Source organism: Oryx dammah, unplaced genomic scaffold (assembly GCF_014754425.2).
Source record: "Oryx dammah isolate SB20612 unplaced genomic scaffold, SCBI_Odam_1.1 HiC_scaffold_3, whole genome shotgun sequence".
Lineage (NCBI taxonomy): Eukaryota > Metazoa > Chordata > Mammalia > Artiodactyla > Bovidae > Oryx > Oryx dammah.
This window is the reverse complement of record NW_024070187.1, coordinates 66750401-66776694: the sequence shown is the minus strand read 5'-3', so window position 1 is coordinate 66776694 and position 26294 is coordinate 66750401. Positions and strand designations below refer to the sequence as shown.

Sequence of the window (26294 nt, the reverse complement as noted above, 5' to 3'; positions counted from 1 at the left end):
TTAGGTGAAATGGTCTGTAAAGAGAAGCTGTTCCATGTATACTACTGTGGTTATTGTTGTTCAGTTGCTCAGTTGTGTCTGCCTCTTTGCAACCCCATGGACTGCAGCCTGTCAGGATTCCCTGTCCTTCACTGAATCCTGGAGTTTGCTCAAACTCATGTCCATTGAGTGATGCCAATGAGTTAATGCTATATAGTAGTACAGTTTGTATGGGAAAGGTTGGACAAAAGCTTGACAGTTTCCCTTAGCTTACCTATTTCAAAATAGGGCCTTGGTTATATTTGCTTTCTCCAACAGTGACTGATTAGGGTCTCCCCTTCACCTCTAGATTCTTTAGACTCTTTAAACATATTGGAGTTTTTAAAAAATCACTATGGTAATTACCATTGTTAATGCTTAAATTACTAAATCTTTGGCCAGTGGGACTCTTAAAGTTGCTTACTGAGTTATTTTGACACGACTAGTCATTTCTGATAGCTTCTTGATTATCTAGTATAACTCATCGTGTACATTTCATCCCCACACCTGGTGTCAGCAATGTCTCCAAGGAGTCCTGATTACTGGGGAGTAGAATTTCAAGACCACAGTTTGGGCTCTAGGGGTTCTCATTGCTAGTGGATTGACCATTGTTTCTAGGCCTTTTCAGTACTCAGAACTAGAAAATTTTTTTTTTTAGGACAGAGTACCTCATGAATTCATACTGATATTTCCAATTCAGTTTCAATACCATCAGATTTTTTGTTAATCTTTTTAATTTTATATCTGTATTTTTCAGCTGAGAATTCTACTTCTCAGTAATAATAAGAATAATATCTTATTAAAATATTTCAACTCTTTGCAATCCCATGGACTATACAGTCCATGGAATTCTTCAGGCCAGAATACTGGAGTGGGTAGCCTGTCCCTGCTCCAGGGGATCGTCCAAACCCAGGGATCGAACCCAGGTCTCCTGCATTGCAGGCGGATTCTTTACCAGCTGAACGACATAATTACTTATTTATAATACCCTCATTATACATGTAACAGTCTCAGAGTAGCAGTACAGGCATTTTGCCTTGTCAGGTTTCTTTTCTCATTTCTGTGAGATTTCAGTTCATTTCACTCGCTCACTTGTGTCCGACTCTTTGTGACCCCGTGAATTGCAGCACACCAGGCCTGCATGTCTATCATTAACTCCCGGAGTTCACTTAAACTCATGTCCGTCAAGTCAGTGATGCCATTCAGCCATTTCATCCTCTGTCATCCCCTTCTCCTCCTGCCCCCAATCTCTCCCAGCATCAGAGTCTTTTCCAATGAGTCAACTCTTTGCATGAGGTAACCAAAGTATTGTAGTTTCAGCTTTAGCATCATTCCTTCCAAAGAAATCCCAGAACTGATCTCCTTTAGAATGGACTGGTTGGATCTCCTTGCAGTCCAAGGGACTCTCAAGAGTCTTCTCCAACACCACAGTTCAAAAGCATCAATTCTTCGGCACTCAGCTTTCTTCACAGTCCAACTCTCACATCCATACATGACCACTGGAAAAACCATAGCTTTGACTAGACGAACCTCTCTGTTGGCAAAGTAATGTCTCTGCTTTTGGATATGCTGTCTAGGTTGGTCATAACTTTCCTTCCAAGAGGTAAGTGTCTTTTAATTTCATGGCTGTAGTCACCATCTACAGTGATTTTGGAGCCCCCCAAAATAAGATCTGACACTGTTTCCACTGTTTCCTCATCTATTTGCCATGAAGTGATGGAACCAGATGCCATGATCTTCGTTTTTTGAATGTTGAGCTTTAAGCCAACTTTTTCACTCTCCTCTTTCACTTTCATCAAGAGGCTTTTTAGTTCCTCTTCACTTTCTGCCATAAGGGTGGTGTCATCTGCATATCTGAGATTATTGATATTTCTCCTGGCAATCTTGATTCCAGCTTGTGCTTGTTCCAGCCCAGCATTTCTCATGATGTACTCTGCATATAAGTTAAATAAGCAAGGTGACAATATACAGCCTTGACGTACTCCTTTTCCTATTTGGAACCAGTCTGTTGTTCCATGTCCAGTTCTAACTGTTGCTTCCTGACCTGCATATGTGAGATTTAGCCATGTTGTATGAAATAGTAGTTTTGTTTGTTTGTTTGTTTTTTCCATTTCTGTATAGTAAATATTCTGTTGTGTGAAATGCCATGACTTATGTATGCATTTTCTAGTTGGTAGATATTTGAGTTGCTTCTAGTTAGGAGCTATTAGGAATCAAGTTGCCATGAGCACTCTTGTATGCAGCTTTTGGTTGGCATATGTACTTTCTTCTCTTGGCTATAGTCCAGCAGTGGAATTTGCAGTTCATTTTTGGACTTAGGGCTCAGTTCCCTAGGAATGTTTACTCAATGGCCTGTGTGTATTAGTTATCTATTGCTGTGTAACAAATCACCCCAAAAGTTAGTGGCATAACACAGCAAATGTTATTATCTCACAGTTGCTATGAGTCAGTTTTTGTGGCGTACAGTTTAACTGGGTACCTCTAGCTTAGGGTCTCTCATATAGCTATAGTCACGGTGTTAGCTGGGGTGCATATATCCCTGGGCTTGGTTGGAGGAGCCACAAAGGAGCCTTCTGGAGGTGCTTCAAGCACACTTAGGTCATCATTGGTAGGTCTCAGGTCCTTTCTGGCTGTTGGCTGGAGACCAGTTCCTGTGCCTCTCCGTGGGGCTGCTAACATCATGGCAGTTGGTTGTGAGTTCAGAGCAAGGGAGGAACGAGTATCCTTTTTAGTGGCCTTTTCAGTAACCTGTTTTTTGAGTGACAACCCAACATGTATGCTGCATTCTTTTGCCTATTTTTTAAATTGTTGTGGTAAAATATACATAACATAAAATGTCAGTTTTAATCATTTTTAAGTGTATAGTTATGCCACCAACAGAATATACATCTGAGTTATTTTATTTTAAATATTTTGATATTTAATAACTTCTAAAATGTAATTTGGTTTTATAATCATATATAATAGTTTCACGCCTCCAAAGTCATCCCCATAAAACAAGGCTTATTGAAAGGAGTCTAACTTCTAGCTCTATTTTCTCTACCCTTTTCTCTTTTTTCTCTTTCTAAGTAGTTATATGGTAAAAACCTAAGTTTATTCTTCCATTCTGCTTTTTTAAAAATATTCCTCTTTAGACAAATGATAATATATGCCTTGCTTTTTTCACTTAATATATTCTGGAGATCACTCATTAGTGATAAATTATTAATTCCTTTTTATAGCTACATAATATCTCATTGCATGAATAAAAAAGACATAGCTTATTTAACCAATTTTCAGTTGATGGGCATCTGAGTTGTTTCTAATTTTTTTGCAAATAGCACTGCAGTCGGTAACTTTATTATCCATATATATATCATTTTATGTTTTTGCCACTGTATATTTGGGACAGATTCCTGGATGTGGAATTGCAGGGTCAAAGGGAAAATGAGTACACAGTTTTATAGATATTGACAGATTTATCCTCATAAGAATCAAATCTCTTTGTGTACCCATCAGTAAAGTACGAGAGTGCCTCTTTGTGTATATGTGTATGTATGTGTGTGTGTGTGTATATATATATATATGTATATGTATATATGTATATGTATATATGTATATACATATATATATATGTATATGTATATATGTATATACATATATATATAAAACCTTATCAATAGAATATATTGTCAGAATTTTTTTTTGTCCTAATGGAATCTCATAGTGTTAATTTTCGTCTCATTATGAGTCAGATTGAATATCTTTTTTATAATATATAGGTTTATATTTACACCTTTCAGAACCATTTACATCAACTGTGGATTCTTTTAGATATAACCTACCTAGCATGTTTATCTTGGACATCTTAGGCTGAGTATCTTTTTTATTTGGGTGAGAAGCATTTGCATTTCATTTTTTGTTAACTGTCCATTTCTTTAGCTCTTTTTCTATAGGTTTGTTGGTGTTTTCTATTTTACAAGCTTTTTACATCTTAGGAATATCCACATTTTATCTATTTGTTTCTTCTTCCTACCAGTTAAATAGAGATACTCTCTATTCTGCTTTTCTATATTCTGCCTTTAGCTTGCTTTGTTTTGCTTCTCAACCTTTTCTATTAATGTTACATTTTTTTCTTCTGGCTAAACAATTATTCAGTATTTAGTGACTCTACTTCTGCAGCTCAAACCTATTCCATGATTTCTTCAAATTCAGCATACATCAGATAGAGTTTGATTTTATCCACAAACCTGAAGTTCTCTTTGTCAGGTAATGGCATTACTGTTTTCCTACTTGGGAACTTGAAGTAATCTTCTATGATTTACTTATTATTAATTCAGCAAGTATTTGTTGAGTACCCACCAAGTGCCAGGTACTGGACTAGTCATTAAGTAATTACAGTCCTAGCTTTCAGGGAACAGTCTGATAAGGGAATAGCTAGTAAACACAAACCCATGTCTAAACAGGTAGTATGTATTTCAAGAGAGAAGTTAAGGGTGGGACACATGATTAGAATGGAGAGTTTAGGAATAGTCTTTTGGAGACAGTGACTCTTTTTAAAAAAGATTATTTATTTTATTTTTTGGCTTTGGTGGGTCTTTGTTGCTGTATGCGGGCTTTCTCTAGTTGTGATGAGTAGGGGCTGCTCTCTAGTTTCAGTGTGAGGGCTTCTCATTGCGGTGGCTTCTCTTGTTTCAGACTCTAAGCATATGGGCTTTAGTAGTTACAGTGTGGGCTCAGTGGTTGTGACTTGCAGGCTTTAGACTCTGGCTTTAGTAATTGTGGTACACCAGCTTTGCTGCTCTGCGGCATGTGGGATCTTCCCAGACCAGGGATCGAACCGGTGTCCCCTGCATTGCAAGGCAGATTCTTAACCACTGGGCCACCAGGGGAACCTGAGGAAGTGACTTTTAAACTGGGAGTTGAAGGCTTGTTAGGCTTCACCTGGTGAAAAAAATTGGAGTTCCAGGTATAGGAAACAGCATGTGGAATGATCCTGAGGCACAGGAGAAGTTGAACTAAATTTTAGGAAATGAAATGGCCCATTTGGCTGGCATATAGGTAGAAGAGATAGAGAGCTATGAGATGTGATCTGATTTACTTTGTAAAATGAGGTTGAGGGGTGCACGCAGAGGTTGGCTAGGAGACCGGTTAGGAGGCTGTGGTGGTAACTGAGAAGTAGTGGTATCCTGTTCATTCTTCTGTGAAATTCTTTCAGTTCTATACCTTTAGTGCTTTGTTCATTCTGCCCTAGTTCAAAAAGTCATCTCTTGGCTGGTCTGATAGGTTTTTATACAAATTGGTTCCACTCTGTTTTAGTTTCTGTTCACCATCCATTCTGCTTCAAAAGTGAAGAAATCACAAGTCTGCTCATATCACTTTCTTTCTTGAAAACTCATGGTGGCTTTCTGGGATTGTTAATGTGTCTACTTGACAGCTGAAGGACGCCCAGAGAGCTGGTTAAACATTATTTCTGGGTCTATCTGTGAGTGTTTCCAGAGGAGATTAGCGTCAAATCACCAATGTGGGTGGGTGTCATCCAATCATTGAGGACCCAGATAGAATGAAAAGGCAGTGGAAGGGTGAATTTGTTCTGTCTCCTTGGGGCTTCCATCTTCTCCTGTCCTCAGACGTTTGAGTTCTTGGGCTTTTGGATTCTGGGACTTAGACCAGCAGCACATCATCCTCTGGCTCTCCAGGTGGCTCAGTGGTAAAGAATCCACCTGCCAGTGCAGGAGACGCAGGAAATGTGGGTTCAATCCTGGGTCGGGAAGATCCTCTGAAGGAGGAGGTGGCAGCCCACTCCAGTATTCTTGCCTGGAAAATCCTGCAGACAAAGGAGCCTGGCAGGCTACACAGTCCACGGAGTATCAAAAAATCAGGCATGACTGAGCATGCCGCACGCACGTCACCTTCACCCCCCAACCCCAAACCCTTCTGGCCTCAGACTGAGAATTTTACCATTAGCTCCTCTGTGTCTCAGGCCTTCAGACTCATACTGAATTTTATCACTGGTTTTCCTGGGTCTCCAGTTTGCAAATGGCAGATCATGGGACTTCTCAGCCACCGTAACTGTGTGTGTGTATGTTAGTCGCTCAGTTGTGTCCAACTCTTTGTGACCCCATGGACTATAGCCCACCAGGCTCCTCTGTCCATGGAATTCTCCAGGCAAGAATGCTGGAATGGGTTGCCATTCCCTTCTCCAGGGCATCTTCCTGATCCAGGGATCAAACCCAGGTCTTTTTGCTTTCTCGGCAGATTCTTTGCCATCTGAGCCACCAGGAAATCCAATTATAATAAATATCCTCTTATATATATATATTTTTATCCCACTGGTTTTGTTTCTGTGTAGTCTGTGAAACCTAACACATTCCCTCTTTGCAGACAAATGAAAGCCCACCTGAAATTGAAGTCTTTATCATTTTCTGTAAGCTTTAAGTTCTGCTCCTTTGAGACTACTTCTCTTTAGGAGATCAAGACTGGTATTTTTCTACCTCTTCTTTTTAACTCATCTTCATCCTTGTCATGATATCTCTGCCTCTTGAACCCTACTCCCCCCGCCTTTTTTTTCCTTTCTCCTAAAGTCTCCATTTATATCCCCTAATCCTTCTTAAATCCTCTCAGTCAGGTTGGCTTTTAACTTTTGTTAATATGCTAGTTCTAAGATTCATCATAGCCTGTGTAAATATTAGAATTATTTTTGTATTTATTTGGAGTGCAACGAATTGTGTATATTTCATTTTTGTAACTGATAAGAACTCAATAGATATTTGTTGAACTGTAGGAGATTAGGGAGCTTTCCATGTGCTAGATCCCTAACTGAAATCTCTTATAAAAGAGGTAAGTCTCAAGCACAAGTTTATAAATATCTTGTATTGAACCTTCATGGAGTGACCTCATTTAGAAATAGTAAGATCTGACTTTCCTTTTGAAACAATCTTTACAATTCGGTGAATATTGGGTAATCCTTAAACTCTTTATGCTAGTTTGGCAAAAAATGTGTATGTGATAATATCAGAGAATTCTTATGATTTACTAGGGTGTTTAGAACACAAATAGACAACTTCCATGACAGTGAGGAGTAGCCAATAAACTTCTGACTATGTAGCATATCTAAATGTACCTTAACTGAGGAATCTTTCTGACTAATTGTCCATGGGGCCAACTTCTTTTTCTTTAATTAATTTTTTAATTAAGCTTTTTATTTTGTATTGGAGTATAGCTGAGTAACAATGTTGTGATAGTTTCAGGTGGATAGCAGTGGGACTCAGCCATACATGTACATGTATCGATTCTCCCCCAGACTCCATGCGGCCAACTTCTGAACAGGTGTCTTGCTAGGTTAAATATAGTGGTCTTGCATGTTGACTGGGTTTCCATGGTGGCTCAGCTGGTATAGAATCGGCCTGCACTGTGAGAGACCTGGGTTTGATCCCTGGGTTGGTAAGATCCCCTGGAGAAGGAAACGGCTACCTACTCCAGTATTCTGGCCTAGTGAATTCCATGGACAGTGTAGGCCATGGGGTCGCAAAGAGTCGGACACAACTGAGTGACTTTCACTTTCACTTTTGTTTGTTGACTAAGTTTAATATACTTGATTCTCATATGTGATTTTGTTTATACTGGGGCCAGCCAGCATGTTTCTTTTGTGAGGAGAAGGGTACTATCATTATGTATTCCATCTTTTAAAATTATAACAGGTTTTCTTTTCTTCCTCTCTTATTCTCTCCCCCTCCTACCCCTTCTCCCTTTCTTTCTACAAATGAGGCTAAGTTACTTTGTGTGAGTTAATATAGCTTAGTATTGTGTAACTGTGCTACATACATTGTGTTGCCTTCTCATACGAGGTCATTTCTCTGAACTTACAATGGAAATGGGGTTTATACAGATTTGTCTTACATGTGACTTTTTGGATATAAATCTACCTTTTAAGTCTCTATGGATCAGCTCTTGAATTAAATGACTATTTTTGTCTTCAAATATATATTGGTACAATGAAAGGGATAGATTATAATTTTGCTTTCATACTAAATGGAATTTAATTTTGCCATTGGGTATGCAGTAGATACTAAACCTTCTAAAGCTATTTTTAAATTAAATTTCCTAAAGTCACATTTCAGATTTTTTGTGTTTCAGTAGTGTTAACTAATGGGAAGTACTTTGGTTGTATTATTTTAAGGTAAAAATATCTTAATGGAAATTTTAAATGAGCTTGCTTAAGATGAAACTAGGACATTAAGTCTTAGTTTCTGGAATTTGAGTTTTAAAAAATCACCATGAAATATCAACTAGGGTAGGTGATTATAGGTAAGAATCGAATTATCATTTGGTACTGTGATCTTCAAGTTTAGAATGATGAAAGATTTTACTTTTAAAACTAAATACTTATAAAACAAAAAACGTTTTGTGTAGCTCATGGTTTGACAGGTTTATGAAAGGCTTGAAAGAGAAAATTGTCACAGATAAAATACTGCATTATCCATAGGATTTATGTAACTAAGTCAATGAAAGTGAAAAAACCTGGTGAGGTGGGAGAAATGACTCAGTTCCTCACTTTGCACTCTCCACATCTTATTTCCTCTCATTTTAAATTTTGCATGAATATTACAGCTTCAAATATAATCATAACATTAATTCAGAGGCTGATATATTAAAGGATAAGCTTTTATTTTGTAATACTCCATTTTTACCATATTGGAACTTTCTAGAACACTCTCCTTCTAGGACAGTTTAGGAGTGGTCGTGTTGTTGCTCAGTTGTGGCTGACTCTTTGCAACCCCTTGGACTGCAGCACGCCAGGCTCCCCTGTCCTTCACATCTCCCAGATCTTGCTCAAACTCATGTCTGTTGAGTCAGTGATGCCATCCAACCATCTCATCGTCTCTCATTCCCTTCTCCTCCTGCCTTCAATCTTTCCCAGCATAAGGGTCTTTTCTAACTGTGGGAGAGACCTGGGTTTGATCCCTGGGTTGGTAAGATCCCCTGGAGAAGGAAACAGCTACCTACTCCAGTATTCTGGCCTAGAGAGTCTAATGAGTCTTTTCATCAGGTGGCGAAAGTATTGGAGCTTCAGCTTCAGCATCAGTCCTTCCAATTAATATTTAGGACTGATTTCCTTTAGGATTGACTGGTTTGATCTCCTTGCAGTCCAAGGGACTCTCAAGAGTCTTCTCCAACATCACAGTTCTAAAGCATCAATTCTTCAGCGTTAAGCTTTCTTTATAGTCCAACTCTCACATCAATACATGAATACTGGAAAAACCAAAGCCTTGACTAGACTGACCTTTGTCTGCAAAGTAATGTCTCTGCTTTTTAAATACGTTGTTTAGGTTTGTCGTAGCTTTCCTTCCAAGGAGCAAGTGTCTTTTAATTTCATGGCTGTAGTCACAACCTGCAGTAATTTTGATGCCCAAGAAAATAGGCTGTCAGTGTTTCTGTTGTTTCCTCATCTATTTGCCATGAAGTGATGGGACTGGAGGCCATGCTCTAAGTTTTTTGAACGTTGAGTTTTAAGCCAACTTTTTCAGTCTCCTCTTTCACCTTCATCAAGAGGTCTTTAGTTCTTCTTTGCTTTTGCCATCAGGGTGGTGTTATCTGCATATCTGAGGTTATTGATATTTTTCCCAGCAGTCTTGATTCCAGCTTGTGCTTCATCCAGCCCAGCATTTCTCATGATGTACTCTGCATATAAGTTAAATAAGCAGGGTGACAATATACAGCCTTGATGTACTCCTTTCCCGATTTAGAACCAGTCCGTTGTTCCATGTCAGGTTTATAGAGCTGGGTAAGTCACACCGCACAACTAGTTTCTTAAGGTTTATGTCTTATTCATTGTTTGCGTCCTTCACTGTCTAGCTTGATAATATAGTTGGGCTCAGTGAAGGTCATAGAACTATGTCTGTTTTCATTTATTATACTATACCTGGCGTTAGGTTTCTAGAAAGGCTAACGTGTTTTCTTTTTGTCTTTTTACTTTTACTCTGATAGATTTTCCAGTTAGCATTTATATCTAGCTTAGTATGATTGGAACATGTATTATTGTTCTTAACAATAAGAGCATAACCTGAATTGGGAAGTTGGTCCAGAGTCAACATTCAAAAAGTATAATTCCAGTGACCTCGAATCCACTAAAGTGAGCTAGAAACTAAAAATTCTTGCAAGGTAGAGCAAGAATAAAGGAAAAGGGGCATGCAGGGACTCAGCAGGAAAAGGATGATTTAAGTGGAGTGGAGGGAAGTTAAACCACAGACAGAGCAACTGATACTTGCATGCTTCGTCAGGTTTCCCCTGTAATGTAAAAATTGTGGGCAGAGCATTTTGCAGCTGATTTGAATTATCAGTTTGCTGCTGCTGCTAAGTCACTTCAGTCATGTCCAACTCTGTACGACCCCGTAGACGGCAGCCCACCAGGCTCCTCTGTCCCTGGGATTCTTCAGGCAAGAACACTGGAGTGGGTTGCCATTTCCTTCTCCATATCACTATTTAAACTGTGATAATTAAAAGTTATCATTAAAAGTTAACTATCAAAGTTAAACATCTTTGGGAAAATGTATTTTAGGTTAAAGGTTATTTTGAGAATTCTGGCTGAGACAGAGAAATGTCACTTTCCTTTAGAAAATTGTTCTTGGACCTTTCATTTAATAGGGAGACATTAGCAGTAGAGGATTGAATTTCATCTTAAATGAGCATCCCTATGACTTGTTAGCCATAATATGATTTCTTCCTTCCTCCCTATTTTTTACTTCTGATAAGGCAAATTTATTCTTTCTTCATGAAATAGTCAAGGTAAATTATGTGTTAATTATGCTTAATTATCCTTTTTTGAGAGACCTCTTGCTTTTGTTCTAATGTTCAGAATCAGTATAAAAATACTGAAATCATAATTGCATTTTAATTTGAGAACTTTATCTTGAATAACTCCATATAAGAACTTATTCTTTTAAAATATAAAAGAATCCAGATGTGTAGTTTTTCTCATTTTATCTACTAGTTGTCAGTTTTCACAGCTGCATAGATGAACATTTATAGAAATTATGGGTTTGTTTGGGTTAAAACGAAGTAACGTATTATGTTCAGCACCTAACCCATATTTTTCATACATAGGCAGCTCTTAGTGATAAGTGATTGTTATTGATTTCAATTTCTAGGGCACCATTTCTTAGGGTGCAGTGAGTTAATTCTGAATTCTACCCTCCCATGTTTGTAATTTGTTTAGACTGACTTAATCACTGTGGAGAATAAAGCATATTGGTGGCGTGGAGCTTTTTTTTTGTGTGTGAGTCCTTTTTAGAGTTACTGGATGTACTGGAATGTGAAGGATTAAACTCTGTGGCATGTTCTATATGGTCATTCATAGTGACCAAACTGATTTGGAATGTTGTTTTGTTGCTAACTTTGAAATGTGTTATTTTCTGAACAGAGAATGTTGATCTGAATAAATTGCTTATTATCCTTTATAAATATCTAGAATGAGATGAATTGTCAATCAGTGTAAATCTTATCTGACTCAATACTTTCTTTCATAAACACAGGGAGGAGGCAATCCTAGGGTAACCTTTCGGGAATAAAAGACAGGCATTGCTGAGCAATTCAGAGGGTTATGTGGTAGCACCAGCTTTGGAGCCTGTCACAGTAGGAAGTCATGTTTCAGAGACCTACAGCAAAAAGTCATATTTATTAATCATGTTTATTAAGCTTTCATATGTCACTTAACTGGCTCTTCTCTCAACAGCTAGCCAGTTCCTCGGAGAGAGGCAAAAAGCTGTTCATGTAGTTGTAGACTGTAGCTCCAGTTACTCCCTGGCAATGGAGGCTGTGAGGACCACCTCCTGGCAAAGTCTTTCCTGTCCCGTCCTCCACTTAAATTGATGAGTGACTCCCTTGTGCCCAATTGTTGCTTGAACATATTTAAGTAACTTGTCTCAAAGCATCTAAAAAGGGTTGCCCCATGTATCTCTCCTCCAACTGGCCTGTAAGCTCCTGGTTGGTTGCGGTTGCATCTGTTAGTGTCACTTAGAGCAGATTCTGGGAGCTCAGGGTGGATCCTCGGTCTGTGTCCATCACACTGTGGCTTGTGGAGAGTCCTCAACATTAACTGGTCCAGTTATATTTGTTATAACTGTTATATTAGTTATATTTGTTCCAGGTGCTCTCTAGTTCTTCAGTGAAAAACCTCTACAGAAGCTCATTCTACCCTGAATCCTATACTCCAATTCTTATTTCTTTCTCTGCTGCCAATGCAAATTATCTCAATTTCCATTATTTCTTTCAAGGAGCAATTCAAGTTTTTTTTTCCATGAAGGTTTTTAAAGGTATGTTTAATTTTAGTAGTAAATTCAGAAATCCAAGAAAAAGTGAGAAGTGTTAACTAGAACTGCAAACTTAGAATTGGCCTGTTAAAATACATTACACTTTTAAGAAACAAAAAGATATTTGTAAATACTTTACTCTTAAAAATTAGAAGTTATGTTAATTTTAGTAAAATTCTAATTTTTTTTCAAATTTAATTTAGAACCTTGGAGAAATGGGAATTTGGACTAAAGCTTATGGAAGGAAATCAAGAGGTGTGTTAAATTTTCAGGTTGTCATGAAAAAGATGTCTTATTGCATCATATGTCATTTTATAACAATTTAAAAGGGATAAAGTTTGATCTTATTGTCCTTATTTGTAAAAGGATTTATTGGGCTTTAAAATTGGAAGTCTTACATAGACTCCTTTTTCATCTTTCACCCACTTAAAATAAGCCATCATAGTTTATTGAAAGTTAATGTGTACAGGAAAAATCCACAATGTCATTGACTTTTTTTTTTTTTTGAGAAAACTGTTCCTTCTTAGACTAAAGCGGAGGAGACTATTTGAGCCTAGAACTGTTAGACTTTAGAATGCTGAAAATCGTGGTTGAATTATAAAAGTTCTACATTTTCGAGTACTTTGTTGTTATTTTTCTTCTATACTGAGGCCATTGCTTAATTCTTTGTTCATTAATAGTATCGTTAAGGACACAGGGAAAAAAACATATTATTGAAACTAAAAGTTAGTAATCTGATTTGATTCTGACTTTTAGAGTAATTTTATTGTGAATTGTTTTTAATACCTTTATGAATGAAATAGCATGAATGTTAATAGTAGTTTTGTGACATGTATATTATCTATTACACACACATATACTGCTACACGATATATATATATATTTTAACAATTTTATGCTTATGAGTTTGTAAATAATATACAATAGCATTGATTTTACATTTAATAGAATGTGGAAAACATACATTTTAAGGACAGAAACTTTTACGTTTATGCTTATTTTGCATATTATTAGTTGAACTTAATCTTGATTTAGTACTTTATTATTTTTATGAAAGCTGGCTTGCTGGGTGCTGTGGGAGATATAAAATGAATTTCTTGCTCTTTAGGGACTCATAATCTCGGTGCTAACTCTCAGAAGCACAGGATTTTAGAACATGAGGAGATTTGAGAGATTCTCCTCTCGTGGGTGGGGGCGCCAGTTGTGTGTGTTTAAGTAGCAATCCTTTGATTCTTGTCCACTTCAGTGTCTCCTGGACCCTGCTCCCCATTCTCCCAGACAAGTACTGATGCTATATTCCATACAGGGTTGAGAGGAATTCTTCTGCGCTGTTTGGTAAGCAGGAAGACCTCGTTACAGGCCATTTTTTGGTTTGTTTTGTTTGCAGGCCAATTTCTTAGTTCAGTATTTAAAACTATGAAGTCAAGATTATCATTTTAGTGGGTAGTTACTGGGTGGGAGGCTATTAAAGTGTATTGCAAATGTATCACATGTATCATGTGGGTATATTTATATTGACATGTTATATAAAATGTATTAAAAGTTCATTTATGCAAAATTCTTTTTTTTTAAACTGCAGTGAGAGAGTTTAGAAAACATGTGTCTAGTCTGTCTGTTTCTTCCTTGCTTTAAACTTAGAGAACAGCCATTGATCCTTTTATCACTGGTGCTGCTGCTGCTAAGTCGCTTCAGTCGTGTCCGACTCTGTGCGACCCCGTAGACAGCAGCCCACAAGGGTCCTCTGTCCCTGGGGTTCTCCAGGCAAGAATGCTGGAGTGTGTTGCCATTTCTTTCTCCTTTTATTGCTAGATATATTACTTAATTCTTTTTGCTATGCTCTTTTGTTATCATGTTCAGTTCAGTTCAGTCGCTCAGTTGTGTCCGACTATTTGCAACCGCATGAATCGCAGCACGCCAGGCCTCCCTGTCCATCACCATCTCCCGGAGTTCACTCAGATTCATGTCCATCGAATCCGTGATGCCATCCAGCCATCTCATCCTCGGTTGTCCCCTTCTTCTCCTGCCCCCAATCCCTCCCAGCATCAGAGTTGTTATCATGACCTGACTCTAAGATAAAGTGTTTTCTATATAGTTAGAAATATACACACGTGACATTTTCCCACAGTACTAAAGATGTGCAGTGAGGTAGTATTTTCATTATACTTGCATGCCTCTGCGTAGAAATAAACACTTTGGTGGATCTAACTGTTAAGCTGCAAGTATTGTTTATGATGTGCCTAGCTTGGTACCAAGATGTGATTTAAGCACCAAGAGAATTTGGGTTATTTAATACTAGTACATAATAAAACTACTTATCAAATATTCATGTGGGCACATACAGAGGCATAATTGTATTCTTGTAATGCACAATATAAATACTAATATTGTCTTGGAGAATCAGCATGGTATGCTGAAGCCATGGTTTGGAAAAAGGCATTGTAGTATGTTTTTATCTGTGGGAATTACTGGCAAGTGTAATTGAGAGATTCTAAATACTGTAGTTGTTTACTTCACTTTTGAGTTTGGTTTAAATATTTTTGGTCTTATATTTTTATAATCATTGAATTATGGTAGAAGTTTATAAATGTCTTGTAGATTTTAATTTATTTCTTAAAGATTTATTTTAAAAACAATTTCCCCTTGAAGATATTTAATATTTAAATATTTCTATAAATAGAAATTTATGTAAACATTTATAGATATTTATATATTTATATAGATATTGTATTTAATATTTAAATATAATGATAGATTTTTAAACAGAGATTTTTAAACATTCATTGATATGAATGTCCATATACCCATTCTTCAGCTTCAGCATTGATCAGCTCTTTGTTAATTCTGTCCATTCCATTTCCCCAGTTCCTACTTACTTTGATGCAGTTCCTCTGCCACACATATCATCTGTAAATATTTTAGGATGTGTTTCTGAAAGACAAAGACTTCTTTTTCTAGTCATAAAAAGTAGATTCTTAAGAATCTTTTTGAGGAATGTACTGAAGTTATGAACACTCAAATTGTGTTTGGGATGTTAGAGTGATATAAAGGAAAAGTGAACTTCTTTAAATAGAATAAATGGAAAAAGAAAAACAATTGAAAAGCAGTTGTACCAAAACACAGCAGAAAAGTTACAATGAAAAAGCCAGTTAATATCTTTGAAGTACCCATGGAGAAAGGAGAGAAATTGGCAGCTTTGAACACTTAGTATGTGTCTACATTCTATAGAGGTCAGTAGGAAGTAAGGCCAAGTGTATCTCATACCATTTGAGATAGAAATTCTGATTTTAGACTCTTTCTTGAGGGAAAAATCAAAGATGTGTACAGAGACTGCCAATTAGGATATTCATTGCAGTTTTATTTATAGAGTGAAGAACTGAACCTTATGTTCAATACCAGTGGAATGATGAAATGCACATACTATATTTATAAAATTTTACAGTATTTTGTAACCAGTAGAAACAGTAAAACTTAACACCAATTGTATAAAATGTTGAATGCATCTTAAAAGATCTGAAAAAAATTAACCCAGATATTTACATGAATCAATACTGGCCATCTCTTGGTAACTGAATTTCTTCATTTCTTTTTTTAGAAGTATTACAGATTTTATCTATCAGCATATGGGATATGAGTTAATAAATAATAATAATAACATCTGAGTACTTATGTCAAGCACCATTTAAGCACTTTTCATCCAAAAGCGAATTCTCATGATAGCCCTGAGAGGTTTTTATTATCTTTATTTTATAAATAAGGACATGGCATAGAGACATTGACTGCCTTGACAATTTGAGTCTATCATTCTAAATTTATTCTTTATTTTTAAATGTAGTTTTATCTCTAGTAATTGCAAAGGTACTATAAAGACTTTTGTTTTTCTACTTATTACTTAAAAATATATAGTGAATATTATGGCATATTAGTAAATGATTTGTAATTGATGGTTAACGTTTCATCTAGTGAGTATACCATGATTTGGTTTGTTTTTTCTTTCATTGTCTGTTTTTGTCCTGCCCCTCCCTTGCAGTATTCTGCCCATAGGAATAATAGTACAATGATACCTTTGTGAATAAATCTGTCTGCATTTCTGATCATCTTCCTAGAAAAGGCTTTAGAAGTAGAATTGTTGGGTCAAAGAGCATAGACATTTTAAAGGCTTTTGATCCAGTTTATGAGGCTGCAGGTAACAGATGATCATTCTTCCTTAAATTTAGAGAAATTATTTTGGTGCTATAAATTTCGCAGAAATAGGTCAGCTAAACATCAGTGGGAGTTTGTGCTTTCATAGTTGCTCTTATAAAAGCAAGACCTCTCTTAAGTTTACAGACTATAAACAGAAAAAGAGAAAAGACACTCTTTGGAGATGAAATTGTGGTCATTTACTTGCTCTGTGATCTTGCCTAGCTACTTCTTCATTTTTCTGAATAACTTAAAATTTGGATTAGCCTTGAGACCTCTTTACTATCAGTTGTTTCATATAACATATAAAATATATACATTGTATTTTCATAGTTTTCTTTAATGTTTGGTATTTTAGGACCTTAGGATCATAATTAGGTAGAGTAATTTCCAATGTATAATTTTAAATAATTATAGGTATAAAAAGCATAAGACATTGCTTAGAGACAGTAATAACCTTAGTTTTAGATGTTGCATTTTTAAGTAAAAAGCTTTTTACTAGTGGATCACTCTCTTCCTGTGAAAAGCAAGAATAAAAATTTGGGGGTCATTGATGATTTCTGTTACGGTTAAGGTTTTATTGTGGTTTCTCTTGAGCATATGTATCTTCTTGCAAGCACTGTGGGTGACTTCTATGGAGACTTCAGCTGAAGAGTTGAGCAGGGGGAGTGGGAATTTTAACTCAAGAAGGTCCAGAGAATAAATAATGAAATCAGAAAGTTTACCTATGAAGTTATTGAATAGGTTAGAATCAGTTTTCTCCTGGAAAACCTAAAATTGATAAAGGATACTATCAGTAGGCTAGAAATTTGTTTGAGGTACAAATAGAATAAATAGAACACATTCTATTGAAATTTGAAGGCTTTAAGTATTTTAATGGGTAAGAAAAAGCACAGTTGGTTCTCTATCTCTATATCTTCTATATCTACAAATTCAATCAACCTTGGATTAAAATTTTCAGAAAAAAGTTCCAGAAAGTTCCAAAAGATAAAACTTGAGTTTACTGTTCACCACAGAATTAGCATTTTATTTATAATTATTTACATAGCATTTATGTTTTATTAGGTATTGTATAATATAGAGAAGACTCTACACATGGACATCACCAGATGGTCAACACTGAAATCAGATTGATTATATTCTTTGCAGCCAAAGATGGAGAAGCTCTATACAGTAAACTAAAACAAGACCAGGAGCTGACTGTGGCTCAGATCATGAACTCCTTATTGCAAAATTCAGACTTAAATTGAAGAAAGTAGGGAAAACCGCTAGACCATTCAGGTATGACCTAAATCAAATCCCTTATGATTATAGAGTGGAAGTGAGAAATAGATTTAAGGGCCTAGATCTGATAGCTAGAGTGCCTGATGAACTATGGACGGAGGTTCATGACATTGTACAGGAGACAGGGATGAAGACCATCCCCATGGAAAAGAAATGCAAAAAAGCAAAATGGCTGTCTGGGGAGGCCTTACAAATAGCTGTGAAAAGAAGAGAAGCGAAAAGCAAAGGAGAAAAGGAAAGATATTAGCATCTGAATGCAGAGTTCCAGAGAATAGCAAGAAGAGATGAGAAAGCCTTCTTCACCGATCAATGCAAAGAAATAGAGGAAAAGAACAGAATGGGAAAGACTAGAGATCTCTTCAAGAAAATTAGAGATACCAAGGAAACATTTCATGCAAAGATGGGCTCAATAAAGGACAAAAATGGTCTGGACCTAACAGAAGCAGAAGATATTAAGAAGAGGTGGTAAGAATACACAGAAGAACTGTACAAAATAGATCTTCATGACCCAGATAATCATGATGGTGTGATCACTAATCTAGAGCCAGATATCCTGGAATGTGAAGTCAAGTGGGCCTTGGAAAGCATCACTATGAACAAAGCTAGTGGAGGTGATGGAATTCCAGTTGAGCTGTTTCAAATCCTGAAAGATGATGCTGTGAAAGTGCTGCACTCAATATGCCAGCACATTTGGAAAACTCAGCAGTGGCCACAGGACTGGAAAAGGTCAGTTTTCATTCCAATGCCAAAGAAAGGCAATGCCACAGAAAGGCAATGCCACAGAATGCTCAAACTACTGCACAATTGCACTCATCTCACATGCTAGTAAAGTCATGCTCAAAATTCTCCAAGCCAGGCTTCAGCAATATGTGAACCATGAATTTCCAGATGTTCAAGCTGGTTTTAGAAAAGGCGGAGGAACCAGAGATCAAATTGCCAATATCTGCTGGATCATGGAAAAAGCAAGAGAGTTCCAGAAAAACATGTATTTCTGCTTTATTGACTATGCCAAAGCCTTTGACTGTGTGGATCACAATCAACTGTGGAAAATTCTGAAAGAGATGGGAATACCAGACTACCTGACCTGCCTTTTGAGAAATCTGTATGCAGGTCAGGAAGCAACAGTTAGAACTGGACAGGGAACAACAGACTGGTTCCACATAGGAAAAGGAGTACGTCAAGGCTGTATATTGTCACCCTGCTTATTTAACTTCTATGCAGAGTACATCATGAGAAAAGCTGGACTGGAACAAGCACAAGCTGGAATCAAGATTGCCGGGAGAAATATCAATAACCTCAGATATGCAGATGACACCACCCTTATGGCAGAAAGTAAAGAGGAACTAAAAAGCCTCTTGATGAAAGTGAAAGAGGAGAGTGAAAAAGTTGGCTTAAAGCTCAGCATTCAGAAAACGAAGATCATGGCATGTGGTCCCATCACTTCATGGGAAATAGATGGGGAAACAGTGGAAACGGTGTCAGACTTTTATTTTTTGGGGCTCCAGAATCACTGCAGATGGTGACTGCAGCCATGAAATTAAAAGACGCTTACTCCTTGGAAGAAAAGTTATGACCAACCTAGATAGCATATTCAAAAGAAGAGACATTACTTTGCCGACTAAGGTCCCTCTAGTCAAGGCTATGGTTTTTCCAGTGGTCATGTATGGATGTGAGAGTTGGACTGTGAAGAAGGCTGAGTGCGGAAGAATTGATGCTTTTGAACTGTGGTGTTGGAGAAGACTCTTGAGAGTCCCTTGGACTGCAAGGAGATCCAGCCAGTCCATTCTGAAGGAGATCAGCCCTGGGATTTCTTTGGAAGGAATGATGCTAAAGCTGAAACTCCAGTACTTTGGCCACCTCATGCGAAGAGTTGACTCATTGTAAAAGACTCTGATGCTGCAAGGGATTGGGGACAGGAGGAGAAGGGGACAACTGAGGATGAGATGGCTGGATGGCATCACTGACTCGATGGACGTGAGTCTGAGTGAACTCCGGGAGTTGGTGATGGACAGGGAGGCCTGGCGTGCTGCAATTCATGGGGTCTCAAAGAGTCGGACACGACTGAGCAACTGAACTGAACTGAATATAGAGAGGGTTTAAAGCACATAGGAGGATTTGCATGGGTCATTTATACATACTATAAACTTTTATATAAAAGACTTGAGCATCTGATGCTTTTGGTTTCCACAAGGAGTCCTGGAACCATTATCTCCTGTATATAGAAGGATGACTGTATTACTTCTTAATACTATGAATAGTAAAATTATGACACTGTCAACTATAAATGGCAGACAGAAAGTAAGCATAAGGAGGGTTTTTATCAGGGATTTTTAATCCATAATTAGTAATTGGATTATAGAGGTTCATAACCCTGCAAGATTCACTGTGTTTACATTTTGGAAGTAGAGGCCGCCAACACTTTTTTCAGATTCTCAAAGGAAGGACTACAAAAAATTCAAGCTGATACTGGAAGGTAAGCACTGTGAGCCTAGGGATTTTTGTCTCTTCTGTTCACTCTTCTGTCCCTAATTCTTGGCATATAGTTCTGTTCAATATTTGTTAAAGGTATGATTTTTATAAATTCATGTGTGGCATACATAGTTACAGCAATGGAATTTTAGAAATTAGGGATGGGAGAAAATTCCAGATTACTGACGTGATGTCTTACTGGGTTGTTTCTACATTTGTCCAAAAATTTTCTTCTTATTTAAGTCTAAATGAGTAAGTAGGGCACTTATATGGAGAAGGCGATGGCACCCTACTCCAGTACTCTTGCCTGGAAAACCCCATGGGCGGAGGAGCCTGGTAGGCTGCAGTCCATGGGGTCACGAAGAGTTGGACACGACTGAGCAACTTCACTTGTACTTCTCACTTTCTTGCATTAGAGAAGGAAATGGCAACCCACTCCAGTGTTCTTGCCTGGAGAATCCCAGGGACGGGGGAGCCTGGTGGGCTGCCGTCTGTGGGGTCGCACAGAGTCGGACACGACTGAAGCCAGTTAGCAGCAGCAGCAGCAGGGGACTTATATGATAGTTTTGTGATCTAGTTCTTTTTTTTTTTTCCTGTGCCTACAGAAATGCTGTTGAATGGGTTAGAAATACTATAGAAATGTAATGCTGTAGAAATGTAAAAGGAAAATTATTCTAAACAATACGTGTTCATTCACTAGTTTACTAGAAAATGTACTTTGGGGCTATGTCTGTATGATTCAGTGAATGAAACTGTTACAGAAACCTTCCCTTCGAATTTGTGAATGGAAAATTTTCCTAATTGTTTTCATTAAGACAAGTAGTATGATAATTGTTATTTTCGCTAAAAATGTAAAATCAACAAAATATAGAAAAATTTACCTGCAGAGAACATTGCTTTATCAGCAAGAGATTTAGATTTTTGCAGTGAGCCCAATTATTCTAGCTCAGTGCCATTATACAGCATTTTTAGCAGGTGATATTGTGTAATCCATGCTTGCATTAGTCAGCATCGTAAGTTTCCATACTTCTTAAAAGTTGAAATTTGGTAGAAGGTTAAAAAGAATGACAGAAGATTAAAATGCAGGTTTGTTTTAGATATTGTAAAAATTAAAACATTTATAAAGTAAGAGAAAAAATGAATTTCTAAAAATTAGTGTAGTGGAGTCAGTGTTGGTTTATGAATCATTAATTTTCTTTCTTAATTAAAGGGATGACTATAAATTCTTTATTTTAATAACTTTTGTCAGTCAGACAAAGAGGATAATTTGAGTAATTATTTGCTACCTACACTTGAGTCTTTGTGCATAGATTTTTCACATCTTCCATAATCTTTGGCAGATTAAAAAAATATTTCATTTTCTATTTTCCATACTTATTTTGCCATTATAGATAGGAGCTATGATTATTCTAAATTATTTGAAAATCATTGCATCATTTTGGTCTTTTGCATCATTTAAAGAGGTCTTCCAATATTCCCAGAATAATTTTAATAGAAAGACTGAAGTTCTCTGTTATAGATTTAATATCTTACATTGTGGTTTCTTTCTTTAGTTGAAATATGATTGAATCTTTAGGTCACCACACTTCCCAGTATTCAAGTATAAGTACAAAATATATATTAAAGTGAAATTTAGGATTTCAAGTTGGAATCTATGAAGTAATTTATCTTAGTCTTTTGACTCAGTGGTATAACCCTTTCTATAGCATTTCTAACAATCTTTACCTAAAAACTCAGCAGGAACTCCATTTCTTTATGAAGCAGGTTTTAAATGAATTATATAATAAGTTATTCTTTTTATTATATTGAGCTCAAGTCTACCTTGTGCTTGGAACCATAGCTTCTTGTTCTCGTTTTCAGATTATGAAGTATTCCAAGCCTGTAAATATTGAGAGTACTTACATTGAACATTACTGAAACTCATTTTTTCTTAGTTTCTGCTCTATTTGTTCAAGATTATAATTTTCTGTATCAATGTATATTAGAGATTTTTATGTCAGAAGTTTTACTACAGCTAGGGTACATTAGATTTGTGGCATTTCTTTTCTTCATTATTCTTGTAATCCTTTTCAGAAAGGAAATGAGGTTAATATGTTACCTGAGCACCTATTCAACTTTTTCTTTTACTTTCTAGACTAAAGTGAAACAGAGTTGTCCCTTAAGGACCTCATTTGATCTGAGAATCCTTCCAAGCAGAGCTGGGCCACTGTTCTCTTTATTACACATGGAAGGTTCTAGATCCTTAGTCTTATTGCTGATTTAAAGCCTTGAATCTTTAAAGCTTGTGCTATTTGACTAATTTACAGTCTTCTTTTCAGTGTTGTCAAATGCCATCTGACCTCCTTAAGTCACTCTTGTTAAATACGAGCTTATTCTTTTAAAATAAGAAACAACAGGATCGGTCATGTGCATACCATGACCGCAGTTACCTGACCTCTCTGACCTTGACCATCTCAAAAGTAGTAGTATAGAAGTAGTAATAAAGTTTATTCTTTTCAGGGCTTCCCCAGTGGTCCAGTGGTTAAGACTCTGCCTTCCAGTGCAGGGGTTGTGGTTTCAATCCCTGGTCAGGAAACTAAGGACACATGTGCTGTGGAATGTGAACCCCCCCAAAAACCTACTCTTCTTATAGATAAACTATTCTCCAAATTAATCAAGTGAAATGAAAAGAAAAGTTCCATTTTAGGTAGTCTATATGGAGAGAAGATAAAAGTACAATTGACCTGCCCCCCCAAAAAAAAAACCCATCACCACCAACAAAAACCCCCATACTACCCCTGAACAAAACAAAAATAGTATAAATTTCATTAAATACAGACCAGTGCATGACTGCTCTGCTCACTGTAGGCAAGAAATGATATGCTGTTTGTCACATAAATTTTATTTGCTTTGAGGGAGAGATGATTCCATGAAACTAAGATAAAGTATCAAAAGTTATGGTGGGATTGTAGATACCATGTTGTTAGTAGATGCAGAAATATTTGGTGAGGCAGTTAAAAATTCATAAGTCTGAATGATAATTGATTATGAACAAGTACATCTATATTAAATTAGTATTTTCATATTTACCAGTTTGGGGCTTCAGAGATTTGGTTTTAGTCATAATTTAGCTGATTATGCTTGTGAATAAATGAAATATTTTTATATTTTTCTAACTTGGCTAAAGGAATTTCAGGTTAAGAACTTTTAAGTACACAATTAATATTTTAGGAAGTAGTTCTTTCTTTGGGGCTGGGAATTAAATTCATTAAACAAGAAAATAGAAACAGGATGTGATTTAAAATGAGGTTGATTTGTGGTTCAATGACAAATTTAAAATGTGGCCTATTGAAAAATGCACAACCTTTCATGGTACTACAAACATGAAATGTATTTGATTGCATGTGAGGCCTTATATGCAGTTAAAGGATAACTCCTTCTGGTCATTGGTTTCATTCTTAGTAGTCATCAAATTATTACATATAAGGTATAGTAGTTCATAATCCAGGACCTGCTCAGAGTTATTATAGTTGGACTTTGAAAAATGTGTACCATAAACACTGTCTGCAGATGGAATAATATTAGGCCTAGTGGATATATGAACTATTTTGAAAATTTGATTATTTTGGTGAATAAAATGAAAATGGATTTATTATTAAACAGTTAGGGTATTGATGTATTTGTTCAATTTTTGTCTAGTAAAAGCTTTGTTTGTCGCTGCAAAGAGAAGAATGGAAGGGGAAAAAAAAAACCAACTGTAGATTAAAAGGGATTTAGGAGAAACAGTAACAATTGCCTATATGGATTTTGTTTAGCTTTGAATTAGACACTTATGAGACAGTTGGAGAAATATGAGCACTGATTGGTAGTTGATGTAATAAAGAAATTATTGTGAATTAATTGTAGATATTACAATGATACTGCCTTATGTTTATAAAGCAAATCTTTGTCTTAGAAAGAGACATACAGAATGGTCTATAGATAAAGTGGTATAATGCCTGGAATTTGCTTCAGAATGACCCAGAGTGGTGGGATAGAGGTTGAGGGGTAGGTGAAGATGTAAATGCAATAGGATTTGCCATGAGTTGATAGGAGTGGGTTCATCATAATATTCTCAATAATTTTGAATTAGTTTGAAAATTGTCATAATAAAAACTTAGAAAAAACATAACACTAATTGAAAGAGGATAACTGTAGCAGCTAGTGACCCTGCAGTATAATATATTCATAAGTAAGGGTGGATGTGAGTCACACACAGATGTACTTATAAACATGTCTAATGTATCAATCTCATATTTTGTTTTTCTTCAGAGCTGAAGCCATTTATTTAATCTTGGATGATTAACACCTAACTGCTTAATTCTCAAAACTGCTCAAGAGTCCCACAGCCAGGATTAGATGATCCAGCTTACCACCAAGAAATTATTGTCTTGAATTCTACGGTAAGATTATAATAAATATTCTAAAGGCGAAATAGTGACTTAGAGATCTCAAAAGATTTTTAAATGCTGTCTTTGAATGACTAGCCCTGTTAGTTATAATTTATAACTGCTATAATTTCTTAATTCTTTAACTGTTATAGCAAGAGTTCAAAGTTTTGATAATCAACCAAAGATCTTAGAAATAGCTTTATGGCATTTCGCTGTCATAGATTCAGCTAGTAATGGATATTGCAGGCCCATGCTTTATACCTCGCTGTTATGTCTCAGGGATGGTCCTCCAAAAGCTGACACTGAAAAGGAGTTTGGCTCCTAGATGTTTATTAGGAATCCACGCCTGCAAAGAAAGGACGTTATTGGACAGAAGAAATTGAAGCATATTGCAGGCTCAACAAAACCTTGGCCAAGCCAAACAGGGAGTCTTGTAGTTGTGAGAGTTAAGCTTCCTGGGGATGAAGATAAATCCTTAGTGCATTTGCATCATGCACAGGCTATTAAAGAAGCTACTCAGCAAACAGTTGTTAAAAGAAGGAAATCTGAAAAAAAAATCTTGTGGTCTCTCCTATATCACCTAACCCTTGCCCTTTCTTTTTCCAACTGAAAGTGTAGTTTAGAACAGTGAGGTTAACAGTGACATGTGTGGTTGTCTTGTATATCATGAACAAACATGAAGGTAACTTGCCCTCATAATCAGCATGTGTTTGTTGCATACTACTGTATTCCTGGGCTCCACAGATAAGGAAGACCTACAAAGGGACCTGAGAAAAACAACACACATAAGTTTCTATGTGCTGGCTTCCCTTGTAGCTCAGTTGGTAAAGAATTGGCCTGCAGTGTATGAGATCCTGGTTCGAGGAGAAGGGATAGACTACCCACTCCACTATTCTTGGGGTTCCCTTGTGGCTCAGCTGGTAAAGAATCCGCCTGCAATGTGGGAGACCTGAGTTCAATCCCTGGGTTGGGAAGATCCCCTGGAGAAGGGAAAGGCTACCCACTTCAGTATTCTGGCCTGGAGAATTCCATGGACTGTGTATAGTCCATGGGGTCGCAAAGAGTTGGACACAAGGGACTTGAACTAAGTTTTAAAGAACAAGAGACCATATCAGTAAAGAGGAAGCAAACAAAAGGCCAGCATGGATCTAGAGGGTATTATGTAAAGTAAAGTAAGTCAGACAGAGGAATATAAATACCATGTGATTTCGTTATATGTGGAATCTCAAAAACAAAAAAAAGTAACACAAATAAATCAGAAATAGCTCATAGACACAGAGAACAAACAGGGGCTTGCCAAAGGGGAGGGCATGGGGATATGGGTGAGATAGGGTGAGGGAGATCAAGAGGTACAAATTTTTAGTTATAAAATAAGTCATGGAGATGTAATGTATAGCATAGGAATATAGTCAGTAATATTGTAGTAATGCTGTGTGTGTGACAGGTGGTAACTAGACTTACCATGGTGATCATTTCATAATTATCTATATAAAAAGGTCAAACCACTATCTTGCACACCTGAAACTAATATAATATTATAAGCCAGTTGTCCTTCAGTTTAAAAAATATGAATGAGGTGAGATGGAAGAAACAAAAATAAAAACCTGGGAAGATATAGGGATAACTTCTAGGTTATTAAAGGACATGG

At 36.7% G+C, this 26294-nt stretch overlaps 1 protein-coding gene across 6 annotated transcripts in view; it reads left to right on the top strand.

The window, feature by feature from the left end:
- FRYL (FRY like transcription coactivator) overlaps positions 1–26294 on the top strand; it is a 263407-nt gene that overhangs the window by 45358 nt on the left and 191755 nt on the right. For all 6 annotated transcript variants that reach the window (XM_040238172.1, XM_040238170.1, XM_040238168.1 and 3 more), the window contains exon 3: positions 24528–24658. The gene's annotated coding sequence lies outside the window, so the exon portion shown is untranslated. The remainder of the gene's footprint in view (positions 1–24527; positions 24659–26294) is intronic.